Below are 20,816 nucleotides of genomic sequence, written 5' to 3' on the forward strand. Positions count from 1 at the left end.
TTGGAAAATCGACTGAAAAAACTTTACACTCCACCAAATCAGCTAAAATGGCTACAATCGCACCTTCATTGAAGGCTTCAATAGCCACTCCGGGTGATACAGCTAACCCAAAAGCACTGGAGATCCTTGTCAGAGAGCTGGCGAAATCACCTGAAAGTTTGGCAGCAGAACTCCCCGAATTGCTAAATAACTCACTGGCAGCTGCTCTGACTCCAATTCAGGCAACCATGGAAACTATCCGTGGTTCTGTGGCATCTCACACAACTACACTGGCTGAAGTTGAGACCGGCTGTCGGGCCACAGCGACCAACTCACAATGCTGGAAACCATCTATAGCTATCTATCAATCGATTTCTCATGAAATAATCCAATACTAAAACTTACTGGCTACAGTAGGTATGTTTGAGGCAGCACATAACTACAGTAGTTTGTGTTGTTGACAATGACACACTTTGCTGTCTCACTGCTCTTTAAACTTTCATTTGATCTTGTGTAGTTTCTTAATCAAATAAAATCACTGTTAAAAGCGCAGCATTTTGAAGTTGCCGCTACACTTTTGACAATCTATAGCCCACATGGTAGTTTGGCTGCCTTTAGGACACTTAATGGATACTAATGTTACTCGCTAGTTAGACCTCAATCCTGTCTACCAATATTTGTGTATATATTCATATTTCATTAGGGGTCTGTTTGATGTATACTGTTTTTTTATTGTATCCTTTATTCTTTTTTATGGCAATTCTGAACATCCGTGGTTTACGTTGGTCTTAATTGGTGATGTTGGTCACTGATGGTCCCCCCTAAGGACGTCTGTAACAATTTACCAGAGGTGTGGACTCGAGTCACATGACTTGGACTTGAGTCAGACTCGAGTCACAAATATGATGACTTGCAACTCGACTTTGACTTTAATTAACACCAATGACTTGTGACTTAACTTGGACTTGAGCCTTTTGACTCGACCCTCCCCAAGCCCAAATATAAAAATTATGCTATTAAAAAAAGTGTGCAGTGCATCAACTCTTCATTTAACGGATTACAGTTTGAATTGGACAGCAGCCAATCAAATTGTGCCAGCTGAGAAAAAGTTGTGCGTGGCAGTGCAGAGGACCGTCGGCAGGTGAATTCAGATGGAGCCCTTGGAAAGATGATACCCAAAATTATTATTTTCGGATATAAAGACAACGCTGTATCAACAAAAAACAGATTGGAACTTGCAAAACATGCGGGAAGAAAATTACAGACGGAGGCTCAACAATTTCCAACTTTGTTCGACATTTGAAGCTGCACAAAGAACTGTAAGTCATGGCTAATATAGCCGACAGCTATATAATTTATAACTTTGCTAGTGTAGCATGTAGGCTAACATAACTTTAAATCAATGAGCCTCCACACACTCAGTCAGTGCGGGAACGTGATCATTGCACCCACGATTGAGCTACAACTGGCTAGGCAGTTGGTAGCCTAAATCCTGCCTGATGTTACTGCTGTTCCTAAAACCATTGGCATACGTTAGCCTACTGTAACCACACACAGAGTGTGTGTGCTAAGGTTGGGCGATTGTGTACAAGTGTCACATCCTGACCAGTAAAGGAGTTATTTGTTATTGTAAGTTTGGTCAGGACGTGGCAGGGGGTGTTTGTTTTATGTGGTTTTTTTGTTTTTGTTAATGTTCTATGTTAGTCTATTTCTATGTCTGTGTCTAGTTATTCTATTTCTATGTTTAGTTTATTGGGATGACCTTCAATTGGAAGCAGCTGTTCCTCGTTGCCTCTAATTGAAGGTCCTATTTAATAGGGGTGTCTTTTCATGGGTTTTTGTGGGTAATTGTTCCATGTCTCACAGGACTGTTTTTTCGTCATTGTTGTTTTGATTAAGTGTTTTTGTTTCGTTTTCTTCTCAATAAACAAGAAGATGAGCATACACATTCCCGCTGCGCCTTGGTCCCATCTTTACGACGAGCGTGACAACAAGCCTACATCGCCCGATTGTACCCCATAGCGATCCTCGAAAGTCAATCACTATTGGGGGGGGGGGGTGTTTCTCATGGCTACCCATGTATTTCCACGGAAATATAACGTTTATTTGGAAAGAAAGAAATATATAGATATTTTTAAAAGCATTCTTGATTTGCGTAAATGTAATATACTAACTATTACTCTTGTTAAAAATATGAAATGGTATTACATTTGGTGAAGAGCACATTATGACTTGTTTAGGACTCGAAACTCAAAGTTTAGGACTTGAGACTTGACTTGATACTTGTCGGTCTTGACTTGAAACTTGACTCGGACTTGCCTGTCTTGACTTGGGACTTGACTTGGGACTTGAGTGCTAAGACTTGAGACTTACTTGTGACTTGTAAAGCAATGACTTGGTCCCACCTCTGCAATTTACCAAGACAGGGGCTGACCCTTTTCATAGCCTAATGGTTAATTTTGAATGTTACTCAGCCCTGTGGCAACACCTAGTGGACTACATTCATTTTATGGCCATTGAAATGACACAAATCGCTGTTAACATTTTTCAATAACTGAAGCTGAAGGTTATACTCGTGCACTTGCCTACTGCCATATTAAATATTTTTATTTAAAGGGCGTATGTAACTTCTTTCCTAGGATTGTTTGACCTCACTGCACATGTTTGGGGAAATCAATGGATGCTGAGTAAGAGAGAATTTAGGATTTGTATTTTATCACTTTTTGTGTATGTTGGGAATGTTGGGGGTGGGGTTATGTTGACATTATCCAAAGATTCTTGTGCACTGTTTCTGTTTCTCTAAAGGATTTGAGTTTTTTTATTCAGATGTTTTTTTCATGCTGCTGCTCTCTCAATCCCTCTTTTCCTCTTTCTTCTTCATTTGACTTCTCCTCTTATAAGGATTCATGTCTAGTTCAACAGCAAGTCAGGATGGTATTTTGGGGCTTCCAATCAGACTGGTGACATGGAACATTCGTGGTTGTGGGGGGAAAATTTAGCTCTCCAGAGTATTTTCACATCTGAAGAGCCTGAATACTGATATCGGATTTCTTCAAGAAACGCACCTACGTGTTAATGACCATACTAGATTGCGTAAAGCATGGGTTGGACAGGTTTTTCATTTTAATTTTAACGGCAAAGCCAGGGGAAGAGCAATAGTGATTCTCAAACAAGTATAGTTTTCACCCTCACAGATCATTTCAGATCCTGTAGGACATTATACAACAGTTAGTGGCACACTTTTCCAGACCCATGTAGTACTTGCGAATGTTTACGCCCTTAACTGGGATGATACTAGATTTATGACATCTCTTTTAGCCTCTCTCCCTAATCTTGACACCCACCGCCTCATCTTCGGCGGGGACCTTAAATGTGTTATTGAACCAATACTCGACCGGTCTAATCCCAGAACACTTACAAAGGACCTCTACTTTTTTCATGTTCATCAAGCTTACTCGCGCATAGACAATTTTTTTTAGATAGAGCACTTATCCCCTCAGTTAAAACTACAGAATATTCTGCCATAGTAATTTCGGACCATTCCCCCCACATTCTAGACTTAGCTCTTACTCCGAAAGCAAAACAAAACAGTTGAATTGAAGATTTAATACAGCCCTATTTTCTAACAAAGAATTCTCTGACTTTATTTCAACTAACACAGACAAATAAAATATTGTCACCTCCCCCTCTCTTCTTTGGGAGACTTTCAAAGTTGTATTATGGGGAAAGACAATTTCTTACAATGCAAATTATGTCAAACAAAGACAACTGAAACGTCAAGAACTGGTGGACTTGCTGTTGCAATGAACAAAGAGGACGTACTACGAATATGGTGACAAGGCCAGCCACCTTCTGGCACACCAATTTAAATGCCAGTCAGCATCTCATTTATCTCTCAGATATATGTGACCGTCCGGATCAAATCGGTCTTATGTAGCAACATTTTTAATTGTGTTTTTTACATTGGATAAAAGTAGAGACTCAGAGCTACAAAATGATATACCGTACACTACAGCTGAGGAACAATGGGAAAGTAATTTTGCTTTAAAATTTGATAAACTTGTAAACTCACTTTTGAGAAAATGGCCTTTGAATGTTTTGGTACTACTACTGGAGAGCCCTTCTTTGTCTACACCCATTCAGCATCGTTCACACCCTCTTAACCTCTTGACGGTCGCCTAGGATAGGGGGCGCCACAGCGCATTTTGAAAAAAATTAATGCCCATTTTAAACGGCCTACTACTCAAACTCAGAAGCTAGGATATGCATATAATTAATACTTGTGGATAGAAAACACCCTAAAGTTTCTAAAACTGTTTGAATGGTGTCTGTGAGTATAACAGAACTCATATGGCAGTCAAAACCCCGAGACAGATCGAAACAGGAAGTGGAATTCTGAATTGCGGACTCAACTTCATCACGTTGCCTATTAATCACACCATGAGCTATGGTTCATTGAGCACTTCCTATTGCTTCCACTAGATGTCCCCAGTCTTTATAAAGTGATTTGAGTCTCCTACTGTGAAAACTGACAGAATGACACGCTGTGGAACGTGGTCACACGGGAGAGGGCCATCACCATTATGACGCCGGCGCCCCTGGCTACCCTCCCCTTTCGAAACGTTTATAAAGACAATGCAATCGTCCCCCTTGAATCTTATTGGAGCTCTGGTTGAAAAAGGCCCTAAAGATTTATGTTATACAATGTTTGACATGTTTGAAAGAACCTAAATAAGAAAAAAATGCATTTTGTTGAAAGAATAGTCCCGCGGCCACGGAGCTTTTGGTGCAGCCTTCAGAACGCGCTAACAACAACAAGCTAATGGAACATAAAGGATGAACTTTTTCGAACGAAAATACATTTGTTGTGGACCTGGGATTCCTGGAAGTGCCTAAGGATGAAGATAATCAAAGGTAAGGGATTATTGACAATAGCATACAAGACTAGATTTGATATGCGATTGTTCCAAGATGGCGCTGACCTGTATTGCTAGCCTATTGTTCTGAGTATCGCATCCCCTTTTATCGCAAAGTGTGATTACCCAGTAAAGTTATTTTTAAATCTGGCATTACAGGTGCTTTCAAGAGATATTCATCTATAAATCTTAGAATGACAATATTACATTTTAAAAATGTTTTCGAATAGTAATTTAGTAAATTGTAGCGCTGTTTCATCGGGTGCATTTGAGGGAAAATAGTTAGTCAACGTTACGCACCGATGTAAAATGCTGTTTTTATATATAAATATGAACTTATCGAACAAAAGAATGCATGTATTGTGTAACATGATGTCCTAGGTGTGTCATCTGATGAAGATTGTCAAAGGTTAGTGCTGCATTTAGCTGTTTTTTGGTTATTTGTGATGCATGTGGTTGGTCGGAAAATGGCTATGTGGCTACTTTTACGATATACTCCTCTAACATAATCTAATGTTTTGCTTTTGCTGTAAAGCCTTTTTGAAATCGGACAACGTGGTCCGATTCAGGAGAGGTGTATCTATAAAACGATATAATTTGAAAAAAAAATTGAAAAAAAAAAGATTACATTTTGTTATGCTAATGGCGATAGGATTTTTCGCTGGATGTCGAGGCCGCACAGGGGTTAAGCTTTAGCCCCACCCATTTTTTAAGGGTTGATCCAAGCATTCTGTACTAACAACAGCAGTCAAACACCCAAGTTAACTTGGTAGTTACTTCCAGAAACAAATGAAACGAAAGAACAGCTCACTGAACATTATTCACTCTAGTAGAGCTGGTTAGGCTGTTATGTTATATAGAGCGTTGGTGATTGCAACTGTGCTGTCAGATTGCCCGTTCGTAAACACACTGGATGCTCTGGCCGATGAGTAGGGTTGATCCAAACGTTCAGACCTCACAACGGCAGTCAAGCACCCAAGCTAACTGGCTAACTTTGGCTAGCTTGCTAGCTACGTCCAGACACAAATGAGAGAAAACCCCACTCTGACCCTTCTACTCGCCCTAGCAGATCTGGTTAGGCTGTTTTCATATTATCAAGAGAGTTGGTGACTGTAACTGTGCTGCTGGAAACAATTAACTTACGCATTTTTGCCGATGTTTACTGACACTGGCCATATTCAACAGGTGTTGAGCATTCCTAAATTCATCAGTTATTCTGCGCTCTGGCACACAGGCGAGAGTGCTTTGAAATAGGAGTAGATGGCCAGACTGAATTTACGAACACACGCGAAATAGTTACATGCATAGTGAAGTCTTTTGTTAAGACATATCGCTAGCTAGCTAGGTAAACAATTAACTATAATCCCAATTCATGACATTACTACCCTGCATGAATCTGCAGGTCGCTAACCAACCAAGTTCAATGTTAGCTAGCTAACATTAGACTATAACTAGCCAATCAAATGGCTCTGAGATATGAGTAATAAGATCATACACATAACGTTAGCTAGCGATCCAGCCAGCTAACGTTAGCTAGCTATCTAACAGTACACTTTAACTTGAAAAGAAAATACTTTGTCAAAATTAGAAACATGTAATATCTGAAAATGTAACTAGCTAGACTATCTTACCCATGGTCTGAAATCGGAGTAGATAGCCAGAGCAAATTTACCAGCTAGTACATCTATCAACATTTGTTACAGTGAATTTCTATTGAAATGGATACTTGCATAGTGGTGTCTTTTGTTAAGACATGTAGCTAGCTAGCTAGCTAGCTAAGCAATGAACCATAATCCCAACTCATGATGTTACTACCCTGCATGAATCTGTATGGTAGCTAACCAACCAGGTTCAATGTTAGCTAGCTAATATTAGGCTATAACTATCCAAGAAAATGGCTCTGAGATATGAAAAATAAGATCATACATGTAACGTTAGCTTGTGAGCCAGCCAGCTAACGTTAGCTTGCTAACAGTACACTTTAACCTGTTGGGGATAGGGGGCAGTATTTGCACGGCCGGATAAAAAACGTACCCGATTTAATCTGGTTACTACTCCTGCCCAGTAACTAGAATATGCATATAATTGTTTGATTTGGATAGAAAATACCCTAAAGTTTCTAAAACTGTTTGAATGGTGTCTGTGAGTATAACAGAACTTATTTGGCAGGCCAAAACCTGAGAAGATTCCAAACAGGAAGCGCTCTCTCTGACTATTTCTTGGCCTTCGTGATCATCTCTATCCAAAACAGGGGATCTCTGGCATAACGTGACATTTTCTAACGCTCCCATAGGCTCTCAGAAGGCGCCAGAACGTTGAATGGTGACTTTGCAGGCCATGGCTGAAAAACAGTAGCGCATTTGGATAGTGGTCGATCTGAGAACAATGAGACTGGGGCGCGCGTGCACGAGACTCCACCATGTTAAAATTTTTTCGTCTTTGAACGAAAACAGGGTTTCCCGGTCGGAATATTATCGCTTTTTTACGAGAAAAATCGAATAAAAATTGATTTTAAACAGCGTTTGACATGCTTCGAAGTACGGTAATGGAATATTTAGATTTTTTTTGTAACGAAACGCGCCGGGTGCGTCACCCTCCTTTACCCTTCGGATAGTGTCTTGAACGCACGAACAAAACGCCGCTATTTGGATATAACTATGGATTATTTGGAACCAAACCAACATTTGTTATTGAAGTAGAAGTCCTGGGAGTGCATTCTGACGAAGAACAGCAACGGTAATCCAATTTTTCTAATAGTAAATCTGAGTTTGGTGAGTTCCACACTTGGTGGGTGTCAAAATAGCTAGCCCGTGATGGCCGGGCTATCTACTCAGAATATTGCAAAATGTGCTTTCACCGAAAAGCTATTTTAAAATCGGACACGGCGATTGCATAAAGGAGTTCTGTATCTATAATTCTTAACATAATTGTTATGTTTTTTGTGAACGTTTATCGTGAGTAATTTAGTAAATTCACGGGAAGTGTTCGGTGGGAATGCTAGTCACATGCTAGTCACATGCTAATGTAAAAAGCTGGTTTTTGATATTAATATGAACTTGATTGAACAAAACATGCATGTATTGTATAACATAATGTCCTAGGGTTGTCATCTGATGAAGATCATCAAAGGTTAGTGCTGCATTTAGCTGTGGTTTGGGTTTATGTGACATTATATGCTAGCTTGAAAAATGGGTGTCTGATTATTTCTGGCTGGGTACTCTGCTGACATAATCTAATGTTTTGCTTTCGCTGTAAAGCCTTTTTGAAATCGGACAGTGTGGATAGATTAACGAGAGTCTTGTCTTTAAAATGGTGTAAAATAGTCATATGTTTGAGAAATTGAAGTAATAGCATTTCTAAGGTATTTGAATATCGTGCCACGGGATTCCACTAGCTGTTGAGTAGGTGGGACGCAAGCGTCCCACTGGCCCAGAGAGGTTAACTTGAAATCACTTTCTGTCAAAATTAGAAACATGTAATATCTGAAAATGTAGCTAACTAGACTATCTTATACCTCATGGATGGACACGTCTCTTGTCGGATGCCACGGTTGCTCTTAGTTTGAATATGTAATCCGGAGACAGGTGTTTTCTCCATATCCTTAGCTATTATAATCAAATTCCACTGATTTCAAAACTCGGTCCTCCAGAAAGTGGAAGGCAACACTTATGCAGTTTTACTATGCGTGAATTGTTTTTCTTATAGCTCTGTTAGACAAGATTACCTACACATACTGACCAGCTCAAATAGATAGAAGCTTGCTATATGGCAGACCAATCCCAATTCATCTCTCGGCATGTCCAGCCCACTCATTATTTCAGCCAAACATGGCTAGCGGGAAGGTTGCTTACTAAAATTTAACAATTTTATTCGTATCTACAGATGGCATACTAGTTTTATTAAGGCACATGAAAATTCACGTGTTCGAGAAGGCATTTCTACCAAAAAACGCATTTTGATTAAAAAAAAGTTTACGTTCAAACGGCTCTCCTGTGAAGTTGTGACCCGCAACATACGCCTAGTTTCCTGAAATGGGTCACATATGACTCTTCCCGTAATCTTACAAGTGATCCCTCTATTATGAATTGAACATTTGTGTAATTTTATTCTAACCTCTACAAATCCGAACCCCCATCAGATAATATAAGGCTATGGACAACGTTTTAGAAAACTTTGATATTACATCCATTGATATGGACATGAGTAAAGTTCTGGATAATCCTCTGCATCTAGATGAGATAACAAAGGGTTTAAAGTGAATGCAAATAGGCAAGGCCCTGATGGCTTCACCATTGATTTGTGTAAAATATTCTCAGATCAACTCAACCCATTACTATTAGCTAAGGTTCTAACAATGCCTTCAGGATGTCATATCTGATGATCATACGGGTTTCATCAAAGGGTGACAACTGTTTTCCAATGTAAGCCATCTTTTGAACATTACACTCACTCCTTTTGTCTCTCCAGACCCCGAAATTGTCTTTTCTCTTGATGCGGAGAAGGTTTTCGACCGGGATTATTTATTTACATTTTTGAGAAGATTTGGTTTTGTGTCCAATTTCATCTCATGGATATATCTGCTCTATTCTGCTCCCACGGCTAGCATACACACCAACTCTCAACATTCAAAATGCATCCCCCTCTCCAGAGGGACCCATTAAGGGTGCCCTATGTCCCTGCTCCTTTTTGCACTTGTGATAGAACCGCTTTCCTTGGCCTTAAAATTATCATCATCATTCATTGGAATCCATCAAGCTGGTGAAGAACACAGTGTCACTGTATGCCGATTATCTACTATTATATATCACTAACCCTGTGAACTCTGTCAAAAAACATACTGCGTATTTCAAACACATTTGGATCATTCTCAGGTTACAAATTGAACATTCAGAAAAGTGAATGTTTTCCGATCAACCCTGCTGCCAAGCAAATTCCCCCTGGAGCCCTGCCTTTCCATCTGTTGCCCTCTGGTTTTTCCTATTCATGTGTGAATATAACACATTCTCTGGCTACCCTCCATAAAACTAACTTTGCAACTCTAGTCACACGAGTTAACCTGTCTGGGGTAGGGGGCAGTATTTTCACGGCCGGATAAAAAACGTACCCAATTTACTACTCTGGCCCAGAAACTAGACTATGCATATTATTAGTAGATTTGGATAGAAAACACTCTGAAGTTTCTAAAACTGTTTGAATGGTGTCTGTGAGTATAACAGAACTCATATGGCAGGCCAAAACCTGAGAAAAATCCAAGCAGGAAGTGAAAAGTCTGAAAATTGTAGTTCTTCTTTTGATTCTCTATCAAAACTACAGTGTCTGTGGGGTGATGTTGCACTTCCTAAGGCTTCCATTGGCTGTCTAAAGCCTTCAGAATGTGGTTTGAGAATTTTCCTGTCACTGGGCAGATAATAGGAGCTCAGTTACTGAGTGGTCTGCCTGGCAACAAAGGGATTGGATATGCGCAGTCACGCGAGCACGCAGTTCCTTCTTTTTCTTCTTGAATGAATATGCTATTGTCCGGTTGGAATATTATCGCAAATTGATTTTAAATAATTGTTATATATTTTGTCACCGTTTATGATGAGTATTTTTGTAAATTGATGTGCACATTCACTGGACGTTTTGGTGGGAACACATTTTCTGAACATCACGCGTCAATGTAAATGCTATTTTACGAGATAAATATGAACTTTATCGAACAAAACATACATGTATTGTGTAACATAAAATCCTAGGAGTGTCATCTGATGAAGATCGTCAAAGGTTAGTGCATCATTTAGCTGTGTTTTGGGTTTTGTTGACACATGTCCTTGTTTGGAAAATGGCTGTGTGATTATTTTTGTCTATGTACTCTCCTAACATAATCTAATGTTTTGCATTCGCTGTAAAGCCTTTTTGAAATCGGACAATGTGGTTACATCAAGGAGAAGTGTATTTTTAAAATGGTGTAAAATAGTTGTATGTTTGAGAAAGTTGAATTATGACATTTTGTTGTTTATGAATTTGCCGCCCTCATATTTCACTGGCTGCGTCCCACCTAGCCCATAGAAGTTAAAGTAGACTTACAATGCTGGGATAATCTGCCTCGCTCCTTAGCTGGCAGAATCAAATCTGTTAACCTCTTATATCTAGATGTTCCGCTAGCGGAACACCTGCTCCAATAGCCAATGATGGGCGTGGCGCGAATGACAAATTCCTCAAAAATACAAAAACTTCCATTTTTCAAACATATGACTATTTTTCACAATTTTAAAGACAAGACTCTACCTTTATCTAACCACACTGTCCGATTTCAAAAAGGCTTTACAACGAAAGCAAAACATTAGATTGTCAGCAGAGTACCCAGCCAGAAATAATCAGACACCCATTTTTCAAGCTAGCATATAATGTCACATAAATCCAAACCACAGCTAAATGCAGCAATAACCTTTGATGATCTTCATCAGATGACACCCCTAGGACATTATGTTATACAATACATGCATGTTTTGTTCAATCAAGTTCATATTTATATAAAAAAACAGCTTTTTACATTAGCATGTGACGTTCAGAACTAGCATACCCCCCGCAAACTTCCGGTGAATTTACAAAATTACTCACGATAAACGTTCACAAAAAACATAACAATTATGTTAAGAATTATAGATACAGAACTCCTTTATGCACTCGCTATGTCCGATTTTAAAATAGCTTTTCGGTGAAATCACATTTTGCAATATTCTCAGTAGATAGCCCAGCCATCACGGCTAGCTATTTAGACACCCACCAAGTTTAGCACTCACCAAAGTCAGATTTACTATCAGAAAAATGTTATTATCTTTGCTGTTCTTCGTCAGAATGCACTCCCAGGACTTCTACTTCAATAACAAATGTTGGTTTGGTCCCAAATAATCCATAGTTATATCCAAACAGCAGCGTTTTGTTCGTGCGTTCAAGACACTATCCGAAAGGGTAAATAAGGGTTACGCGCCTGATGCGTTTCGTGACAAAAAAATTCTAAATATTCCATTACCGTACTTCGAAGCATGTCAACCGCTGTTTAAAATCAATTTTTATGCCATTTTTCTCGTAGAAAAGCGATAATATTCCGACCGGGAAAGCGTGTTTACGTTCAAAGAGAGAGAAAGTAAAAGCATGGGATCCCCTCGTGCACGCGCCTGAGTCTCATAGTACTCTGACCGGCCACTATCCAAACGCGCTAAAGTTTTTCAGCCAGCGGCTGGAATTACATCATTCAGCTTTTTCCCGGGTTCTGAGAGCCTATGGGAGCCGTAGGAAGTGTCACGTTACAGCAAGGATCCTACATTTTCTTTAAACAGAGCCAAGAAGCTCAAGGAATGGTCAGAGAGGGTACTTCCTGTTTGGAATCTTCTCAGGTTTTTGCCTGCCATATGAGTTCTGTTATACTCACAGACACCATTCAAACAGTTTTAGAAACTTTAGGGTGTTTTCTATCCAAAGCCAATAATTATATGCATATTCTAGTTTCTGGGCAGGAGTAATAATCAGATTAAATCGGGTACGTTTTTTATCCGGCCGTGAAAATACTGCCCCCTAGCCATAACAGGTTAAAATAAACATTTTACCTAGGTTTCTATAACTTTTTCAATGTCTTTCGATTTTTCTGCCAATTTTTTTTTAACCAAATTGTATAGGCTCATCAGTCATTTTATCTGGGCTGGCAAGTCACCTACACTCAATAAAATTGGAGTTCAACAAGGGTTCTTCTGAGATCCTCAAATTTAAGGCTCTTGGCACTGAAAATTGCCCCCAAAAGGTTCTTCCAAGAACCCCATAGGAGGTGGGGTTCATCGAGGAACCTCCTTAGTTGGTGGGGGTTCTTGCAGGAATCTATTTGCCCAACTGAAACATTTGGATTTCAATTTGAATGGACAGCAGGTGTGGGCACCTAACTGAAAAATGTAAAGATCTACTCAATTTAAGGTTTGTCCCTTTTATGATCTACATTAATATTGTTTTCTGATGACACCTTCTATCTTTTCATGTTTGTGCAAATCTTTCTAAAACAGAAAATGGACACAATTCAATGGATATCAATCACAAAGAGGTAAGAATATGTACTGTAGGCTATGAGAAAATGTTGAAGGCTAGCTGTATTGGGTGCAGATGACTGAACTGCTTTTGTGTCTGTGTCTGCAGGTATACAGACGAGGTATACAGACCAATACCAATTGGTATTGGTATGTTATGCAGATCAGATTTACCATCATCCTACCTTACCTCTTCAATGAATATCCCATAGGCCTCTACATTATGGACAAGGTGTGCATGTTTTGTTGATCATCTGTATAACTACTATTTTTGGGATTTACAGACTTCACCCTCCCTACACCTCTGATGAATATAACACTGCATGGGAAGTTATAAAAAAAAGTTATTATTTGAACTGGCTAGCCAGCTAACTTAATGTTAGCTAGCAAGCTAACAAGCTAGAAACTTACTAAAACATTGTTTAGAACGTTGATTTTAGTTGCCTAGTTTGCTAGATTGAAATGTACTAAATTCATTGTTAAACAGATGGGTTTATTGAAAAGAACATTCAAGGGACATTTTCTCAAAAGTGGGGTTAGAAGTTTATCAACTTTCAAAGCAGAATTACTTTACCATTGTTCCTCAACTGTAGTGTATGATACACCATTTTCTAGCTCTGAGTCTCTACTTTTATCCCAAATTAAAAAACACGGCTGCACAAGCTAAACCTAAGATATGGCTTCATCCACCCAGAAAAACTAACTAAACCTTCCAGAATACAACACACACATTTTCCACTGCCAAGGAGGCTCAAGACTTTTTTGATGAGCACATCAAGTCAACACACAAAGGGACGAGCCGACAGATCTAGGCTAACCCCAATTTGGCTGGTTCAATTGTTCACAGGGAGGTCTTCTGGGTGGGAAACGACCAATGGCTGGTTTCCCTGTGTGTCCTGCTTTTTGTTCCACACCCATGGGCTTATTAACACCAAAGATAAGAATTACATCATTAATGCTACATTCTTTTTTTTTTAAACGATGGCAACGCTAGCTGTTCTCTCTTGGAATTTGAAAGGCCTAAACTCGCCTATTAAATGTTCCAGCTGTCTTGATATCCTAGGAAGAAACCATATTGATATAGCAATGTTCCAAGAAACACACCTCCTCCAAAAGGACTCACATAGACTGGAGAACCATTTGTACAAACCATTTGTACAAACAAAACTAAAGTTGTAATCATAATGATACATAAGAAACTCAAAATTACCATCTTGGGTAAAGGCGAGGACCAAGAAGGCAGAATCACTTTCCCTAAATGTATTCATAATGGAAAGAAAATGTTATTAGAAAAACATCTGAATGGTAGATAACATAGTTGCAGGTACTCTTACGCTATGCTTGAAACAACTTTGGAACCAATTATCCACAGTTGCTAATAGTTATGGGTAGCTACCTGACAAGCTAGCTAGCTTTATTGTTCCAAGGAGCAGGTAAGCTAGCCTCTAGATTCACTGGTAAAACTCCAGTATTGCTGCTAAACCCTATATTCATCCTTGATCATTTAACGCCGTTGCAGAAGAAGGAGCAGGAGAGTGGATGGTCCTCTACCTTGTAGTAGCTAGCTGTGCTGTGCTCCGTTGCGATTAGCAAAGCTACACAGAGTGACTGTCATCGAAGTGCCCATGTCCGGCTTTTGGTTTGTTTGCAATCGATGACTGCGTATGCTAATTTACCTGTTTGGTGGGAAATTAGAAGGGTTCAGTGTTCTGACATCGCTAAATAACAATGCTGTGTATTAAACTACTGTACTTGGTTAGTTAACAGTATATGAGCATGGCAAAACAGAGGCCATGGAGAATGCTCCTAAGCAGGGCTGAGGTCAATTCGAATTGAAGGCAGTCAATTCAGTAAGTGATTTTAATTAAACATTTTAAAATGGACGTTTATTGAGAAGTAATTGAAAATAGATGCAGTTGACGTTTTTTTTATTTAAGTTTACTTCCTGAATAACGCTAACTTCCCAACTCCCTATATGTAACCAAAAATCCCTCCTTGTTAGGGAAATGGAGAAGAACTCAAATTCCAGGAAGGGTTGGAATATCTGGTCACGCTGAGGCCTCCGCTCCCTTGTTTTGATCATGCTGAGGCCTCCGCTCCCTTGTTGTGAGGAGAACTGTTCGCACGCAATTAGTCTAAGTTGATAGCACAGCAATTGATAGCGCAGCAAAACAACCGTCCCCATTTAATTATTGGATAATGACATTGCAGAGGTGTAGTGCAGGAAAAATCTAATTAACTTTTTTTTTGTATTTCACAAGCATCCCGCTCTTATCTGCTGACTGATTAAACATGCACTGAGGGAAATTTTGTACACATGTACCACACACAAAATCTCAGCGGGACAACTCCTGAGATATGCAAATCATTCAATTTTACAGTGACATGAGTGAAAGGATGAAGAAAAAAACATTGTGGAGTTTCACCAGACCTGGGTTCAAATACTATTCTTAACAAAAACATCCAGCGTTTACTTTAGCCTGCTTGGAGTGCCAGATGAGCAGGTTTTGCAGTTTTGCGACTATACTATTAGTTCTGTTGCGCCAGACAAGATCAATTCTTGCTAAAGTATTTACAATTATTTCAAATAGTATTTAAACCCAGGTCTGCGTTTCATGTTAGATTTTGGCCTGGAAGAATGCTAGTGATCAAATTCCAGACCAAAATGGCTACCGTGAGTACAAGGGAAGAACGCTTATCAAAATTGGTCTGCTTGTTGTATTTCTGTTCCCTACCCTGGTCAATAATTCATCCATGACATGAATGATTTATGCTTGATGTGGTCTGAAAATGTTTGTTTCAGCATGGGCCAGGTATTGATTCAGGGAATTGACTGGGGACAGCGGTGTCATGTTCAATTGGGGAAACTCTGGGGGTATCCGTATCAATGTATATTGAATAAGAATATAAATGCAACATGCAACAATTTCTACGATTTTACTGAGTTATAGTTCATATAAGAAATCAGTCAATTGACATAAATTAATTAGGCCGTCATCTATGGATTTCACATCTGTTGGTCACCGATACATAAAAAAAGGTAGGGGTGTGGATCAGAAAACCAGTCAGTATTTGATGTGACCACCATATGCTTCAAGCAGAGCGACACATCTCCTTCGCATAGAATTAATCAGGCTGTTGATTGTGGCCTGTGGAATGTTGTCCCACTCCTCCTCAGTTGCTGGATATTGGAGGGCCTGGAACACACTGTCATACACGTAAATCCAGAGCATCCCAAACATGCTCAATGGGTGATATGCCTGAGTATGCTGGCCATGTAAAAACTGGGACATTTTCAGCTTCCAGGAATTGTGTACAGATCCTTGCGACATGGGGCCGTGCATTATCATGGTGGAACATGAGGTGATGGCGGCGGATGAATAGTAAGACAATGGGCCTCAGGATCTCGTCACAGTATCTCTGTGCATTGAAATTGCCATCGATAAAATGCATGAATGGTAGATAACATTGTAGCTTACGCCACCATGGAGCACTTTATTCACAACAAATTAGCAAACCGCTCACCCACACGAAGCCATACACGTTGTCTGCCATCTGCCCGCTACAGTTGAAACTGGGATTCATCCATGAAGAGCACACTTCTCCAGCATTCCAGTAGCCATCGAAGGTGAGCATTTGCCCACTGAAGTCGGTTACGATGCAGAGCAGCAGTCAGGTCAAGACCTTGGTGAAGACCATGAGCATGCAGATGAGCTTCCCTTAGACGGTTTCTGACAATTTGTGAATAACTTATTCGGGTTGTGCAACCCCACAGTTTCATCAGCTGTCCGGCTGTCTTGTCTCAGACCATCCCGTAGGTGAAGAAGCCAGATGTGGATGTCCTGGGCTGGCTCGGTTGCACTTGGTCTGCAATTGTGACCTGTTGGACGTACTGCCACATTTTTGAATACAACGTTGGCGAGAAATTACCATTCAATTATCTGGCAACAGCTCTGGTGGACATTCCTGCAGTCATCAAAACTTGAGAAATCTGCGGCATTGTGTTGTGTGGCAAAACTGCACATTTTAGAGGGGCCATTTTTTTTGTCCCCAGCACAAGGTGCACATGTGTAATGATCATGCTGTTTAATCAGCTTTTTGATATGCCACACCTGCCAGGTGAATGGATTATCTTGGTAAAGGAGAAATGCTCACTAACAGGGATGTAAACAAATGTGTGCACAAAATTTTAGAAAACTAAGCATTTTTTGCATATGGAACTTTTCTGGGACCTTTTATTTCAGCTCATGAAACATAGGACCAACACTTTACATGTTGCGTTTATATTTTTGTTCAGTATAGTTTGGGTTTTAAGTTAAATCCCTTATGCATATGATTCCATTGTTTTCTAACATGTAGGTAATAGCATATTAAGGAAACAGTACATGTATAGTTGCTGGGACGTTGATGGCATTGGTTATCATGCGTACTGTGTACATATTAGGAAAGCTACACGTTGGCGGTGGATGAAGTGTCATCTACTTAAGACGGGAAGTACTTTGAGACTCAATGAAAAGCGCTTCTAGACAAGTGCAATTCATTGTCATTATGTTTTCTCTAGAGCAACACAAGTGAGAGTTGCTGACACATGGATCAACAGCACAAAATATGAGTCACCATCTGTTGCACAACTCAAGTATCGGCAACATTAACTACTGTAAGCAAATCTTTTTAAGTACGCCAAATTGATTTAATGTGAGATGCTGGTTGAAATACATTTGTCTTTTCTCTTCTACTTGATTATGCTGCAGTGTGCTTTGCTTCGCAGGATAAGTAATTGCCAAGGGTTTATTGCAGCTATAAATAAGTAAAGGGATGTCTGGTGCTGATATTTTTGTTTTTTATTTCCAGGGTGTGGAAGTGAAAGAATCTGATCCTTGTCTTCATCGACTTGGATCGGCTATTCTCAGAAGAGATTCTTATCTGGTAGCCCTGGGGCACCAGTGTTTATCCCAGGGAAAAGATGATATCAGACATAAGCAGAACGAAGGATTATGGGGCCTTGTAGGATGTGCTGCTCAGCTGCCACTCAAGGCGGCTGGGTTCGGAAGGTTGGGGAGAGGGGACTCTTCGGATGAGTCTGCAAGGTGAAATCGAACATAATGCCAGAAATCCATAGTGCAGTGGGCTTAGTGGCTTACCCATGAATTAACCATTGTGAGTATATTCTCCCCTATTGCCAAAGCACAAGGCAGCCAACCCAGCAGCACCTCCAGAGAACCGTGACAACATGAAAGGTTTCACATCCATTTCAATCGGCCATACCGGAACAAGTAAACGTTTTTTTACAGTCCCTACTGACAGTGTCTATAATTAAAAGTAATGTACACTTTCTTGATGCAATGTACAGAAAAATAGAGTTTCTAGTATGTTGTCACTACCCCCTACAGTACGTCCTCTTGCACCAAATACACCATTACTCAATCTTTAACAAAAGCGCTGTGGGGCGCAAACGCATCCCTCAAAATCTGAATTAAAATTCCCCCCATGAAACTGATTTAACTGGCAGGGGCACACATGTTGTTAAATGTTTGTCCCTTTGTTTTATTTTAATTACAAATGAATGGGTCCACGCTGGTTGCTTTTTGACACAGAGAGAGCAGGCAGTAAATAAGGAAGTCTCCTAAGGAGAACTTCTCAAGAGATTTTTCTTTACTTTGTGTTTATTGATGTAATTCTGCTATATAAGTCAACTAACAGTAGGGCTTTGGCCAGTCTTTTTTATCAAGTCTCAGGTGCAATTCCACGTCAACAGAAAGATGCTGAGACTTTCCACTGAACATTCTACAAAAACACATTTAGTTGAAGAGCAGTGCAGATGCAAAATTTACAGAATGACAGTTTGTGGTGTTAGTGCTGTCATTCTGTTACCAAACGTTGCATCTGCACTGTTCTTCAAGTCAATTTGTTTTTGTAAAATTTTCAGTGGAAATTGTTAAAAGTCATCCTTGTGCATGGAGTTGTATGGTTTGTTTAACTTTGCAATCATTGTTTTTTTTTCGGCATACATTTAAAGTAAAAAATCTGAGTCTCAGTATCACTCTGTTACTGTGGAATTCCTCCTCAAAAATATTGATAATTCCACATTTCATTTGTTCGACATCTTTCTGAGCACACAATGTCACCATACAGTGAGATTTTGTATCACTGGCATACACACAATACCCCATAATGTCAATGTGGAATTATGTTTTTAGACATTGTTACAAATGATTTACAAATTAAAAGCTGAAATGTATTCAACCCCTTTGTTATGGCAAGCGTAAATATGTTCAGGAGTAAGAATGTTCTTAACAACTCACAAAAGTTGCATGGACTCACTCTGAGTACAATTACAGTGTTTACCATGCTTTTTGAATGACTACCTCATCTCTGTACCCCACACATACAGTTATTTGTAAGGTCCATTCAATCAAGCAGTGAATTTTAAACACATATATAACCACAAAGACCAGGGAGGTTTTCCAATGCCTCACAAAGAAGGGCACTTATTGGTAGAAAGGTCAAATAAAAAAAAGCAGACATTGGTTATCCCTTTGAGCATTGTGACGTTATTAATTACAGTTTGGATGGTGTATCAATACACCAGTCACTACAAAGATACAGGCGTCCTTCCTAACTCAGTTGCCGGAGAGCAAGGAAACCGTTCAGGGATTTCATCACAAGGCCAAGTTTAATGACTGTGATAAGAGAAAACTGAAGATGGATAAACAACATTACATTTACATTTTACATTTACGTCATTTAGCAGACGGTCTTATCCAGAGCGACTTACAAATTGGTGCATTCACCTTATGATATCCAGTGGAACAACCACTTTACAATAGTACATCTATATCTTTTTTGGGGGGGGGGTTAGAGGGATTACTATATCCTATCCCAGGTATTCCTTAAAGAGGTGGGGTTTCAGGTGTCTACGGAAGGTGGTGATTGACTCCGTTGTCCTGGCATCGTGAGGGAGCTTGTTCCACCATTGGGGTGCCAGAGCAGCGAACAGTTTTGACTGGGCTGAGCGGGAACTGTGCTTCCGCAGAGGTAGGGGGGCCAGCAGGCCAGAGGTGGATGAACGCAGTGCCCTTGTTTGGGTGTAGGGCCTGATCAGAGCCTGAAGGTACGGAGGTGCCGCACCACAGCTCCGTAGGCAAGCACCATGGTCTTGTAGCAGATGCGAGCTTCAACTGGAAGCCAGTGGAGTGTGCGGAGGAGCGGGGTGATGTGAGAGAACTGGGAAGGTTGAACACCAGACGGGCTGCGGCGTTCTGGATGAGTTGTAGGGGTTTAATGGCACAGGCAGGGAGCCCAGCCAACAGGGAGTTGCAGTAATCCAGACGGGAGATGACAAGTGCCTGGATTAGAACCTGCGCCGCTTCCTGTGTAAGGCAGGGTCGTACTCTGCGAATGTTGTATAGCATGAACCTACAGGATCGGGTCACCGCCTTGATGTTAGCGGAGAACGACAGGGTGTTGTCCAGGGTCACGCCGAGGCTCTTAGCACTCTGGGAGGAGGACACAATGGAGTTGTCAACCGTGATGGTGAGATCATGGAAAGGGCAGTCCTTCCCCGGGAGGAAGAGCAGCTCCGTCTTGCCGAGGTTCAGCTTGAGGTGGTGATCCGTCATCCACACTGATATGTCTGCCAGACATGCAGAGATGCGATTCGCCACCTGGTTATCAGAAGGGGGAAAGGAGAAGATTAATTGTGTGTCGTCTGCGTAGCAATGAAGGGGAGACCATGTGAGGATATGACAGAGCCAAGTGACTTGGTGTATAGCGCGAATAGGAGAGGGCCTAGAACTGAGCCCTGGGGGACACCAGTGGTGAGAGCAGGTGGTGCGGAGACGGATTCTCGCCACGCCACCTGGTAGGAGCG

Source organism: Salmo salar, chromosome ssa09 (assembly GCF_905237065.1).
Source record: "Salmo salar chromosome ssa09, Ssal_v3.1, whole genome shotgun sequence".
Lineage (NCBI taxonomy): Eukaryota > Metazoa > Chordata > Actinopteri > Salmoniformes > Salmonidae > Salmo > Salmo salar.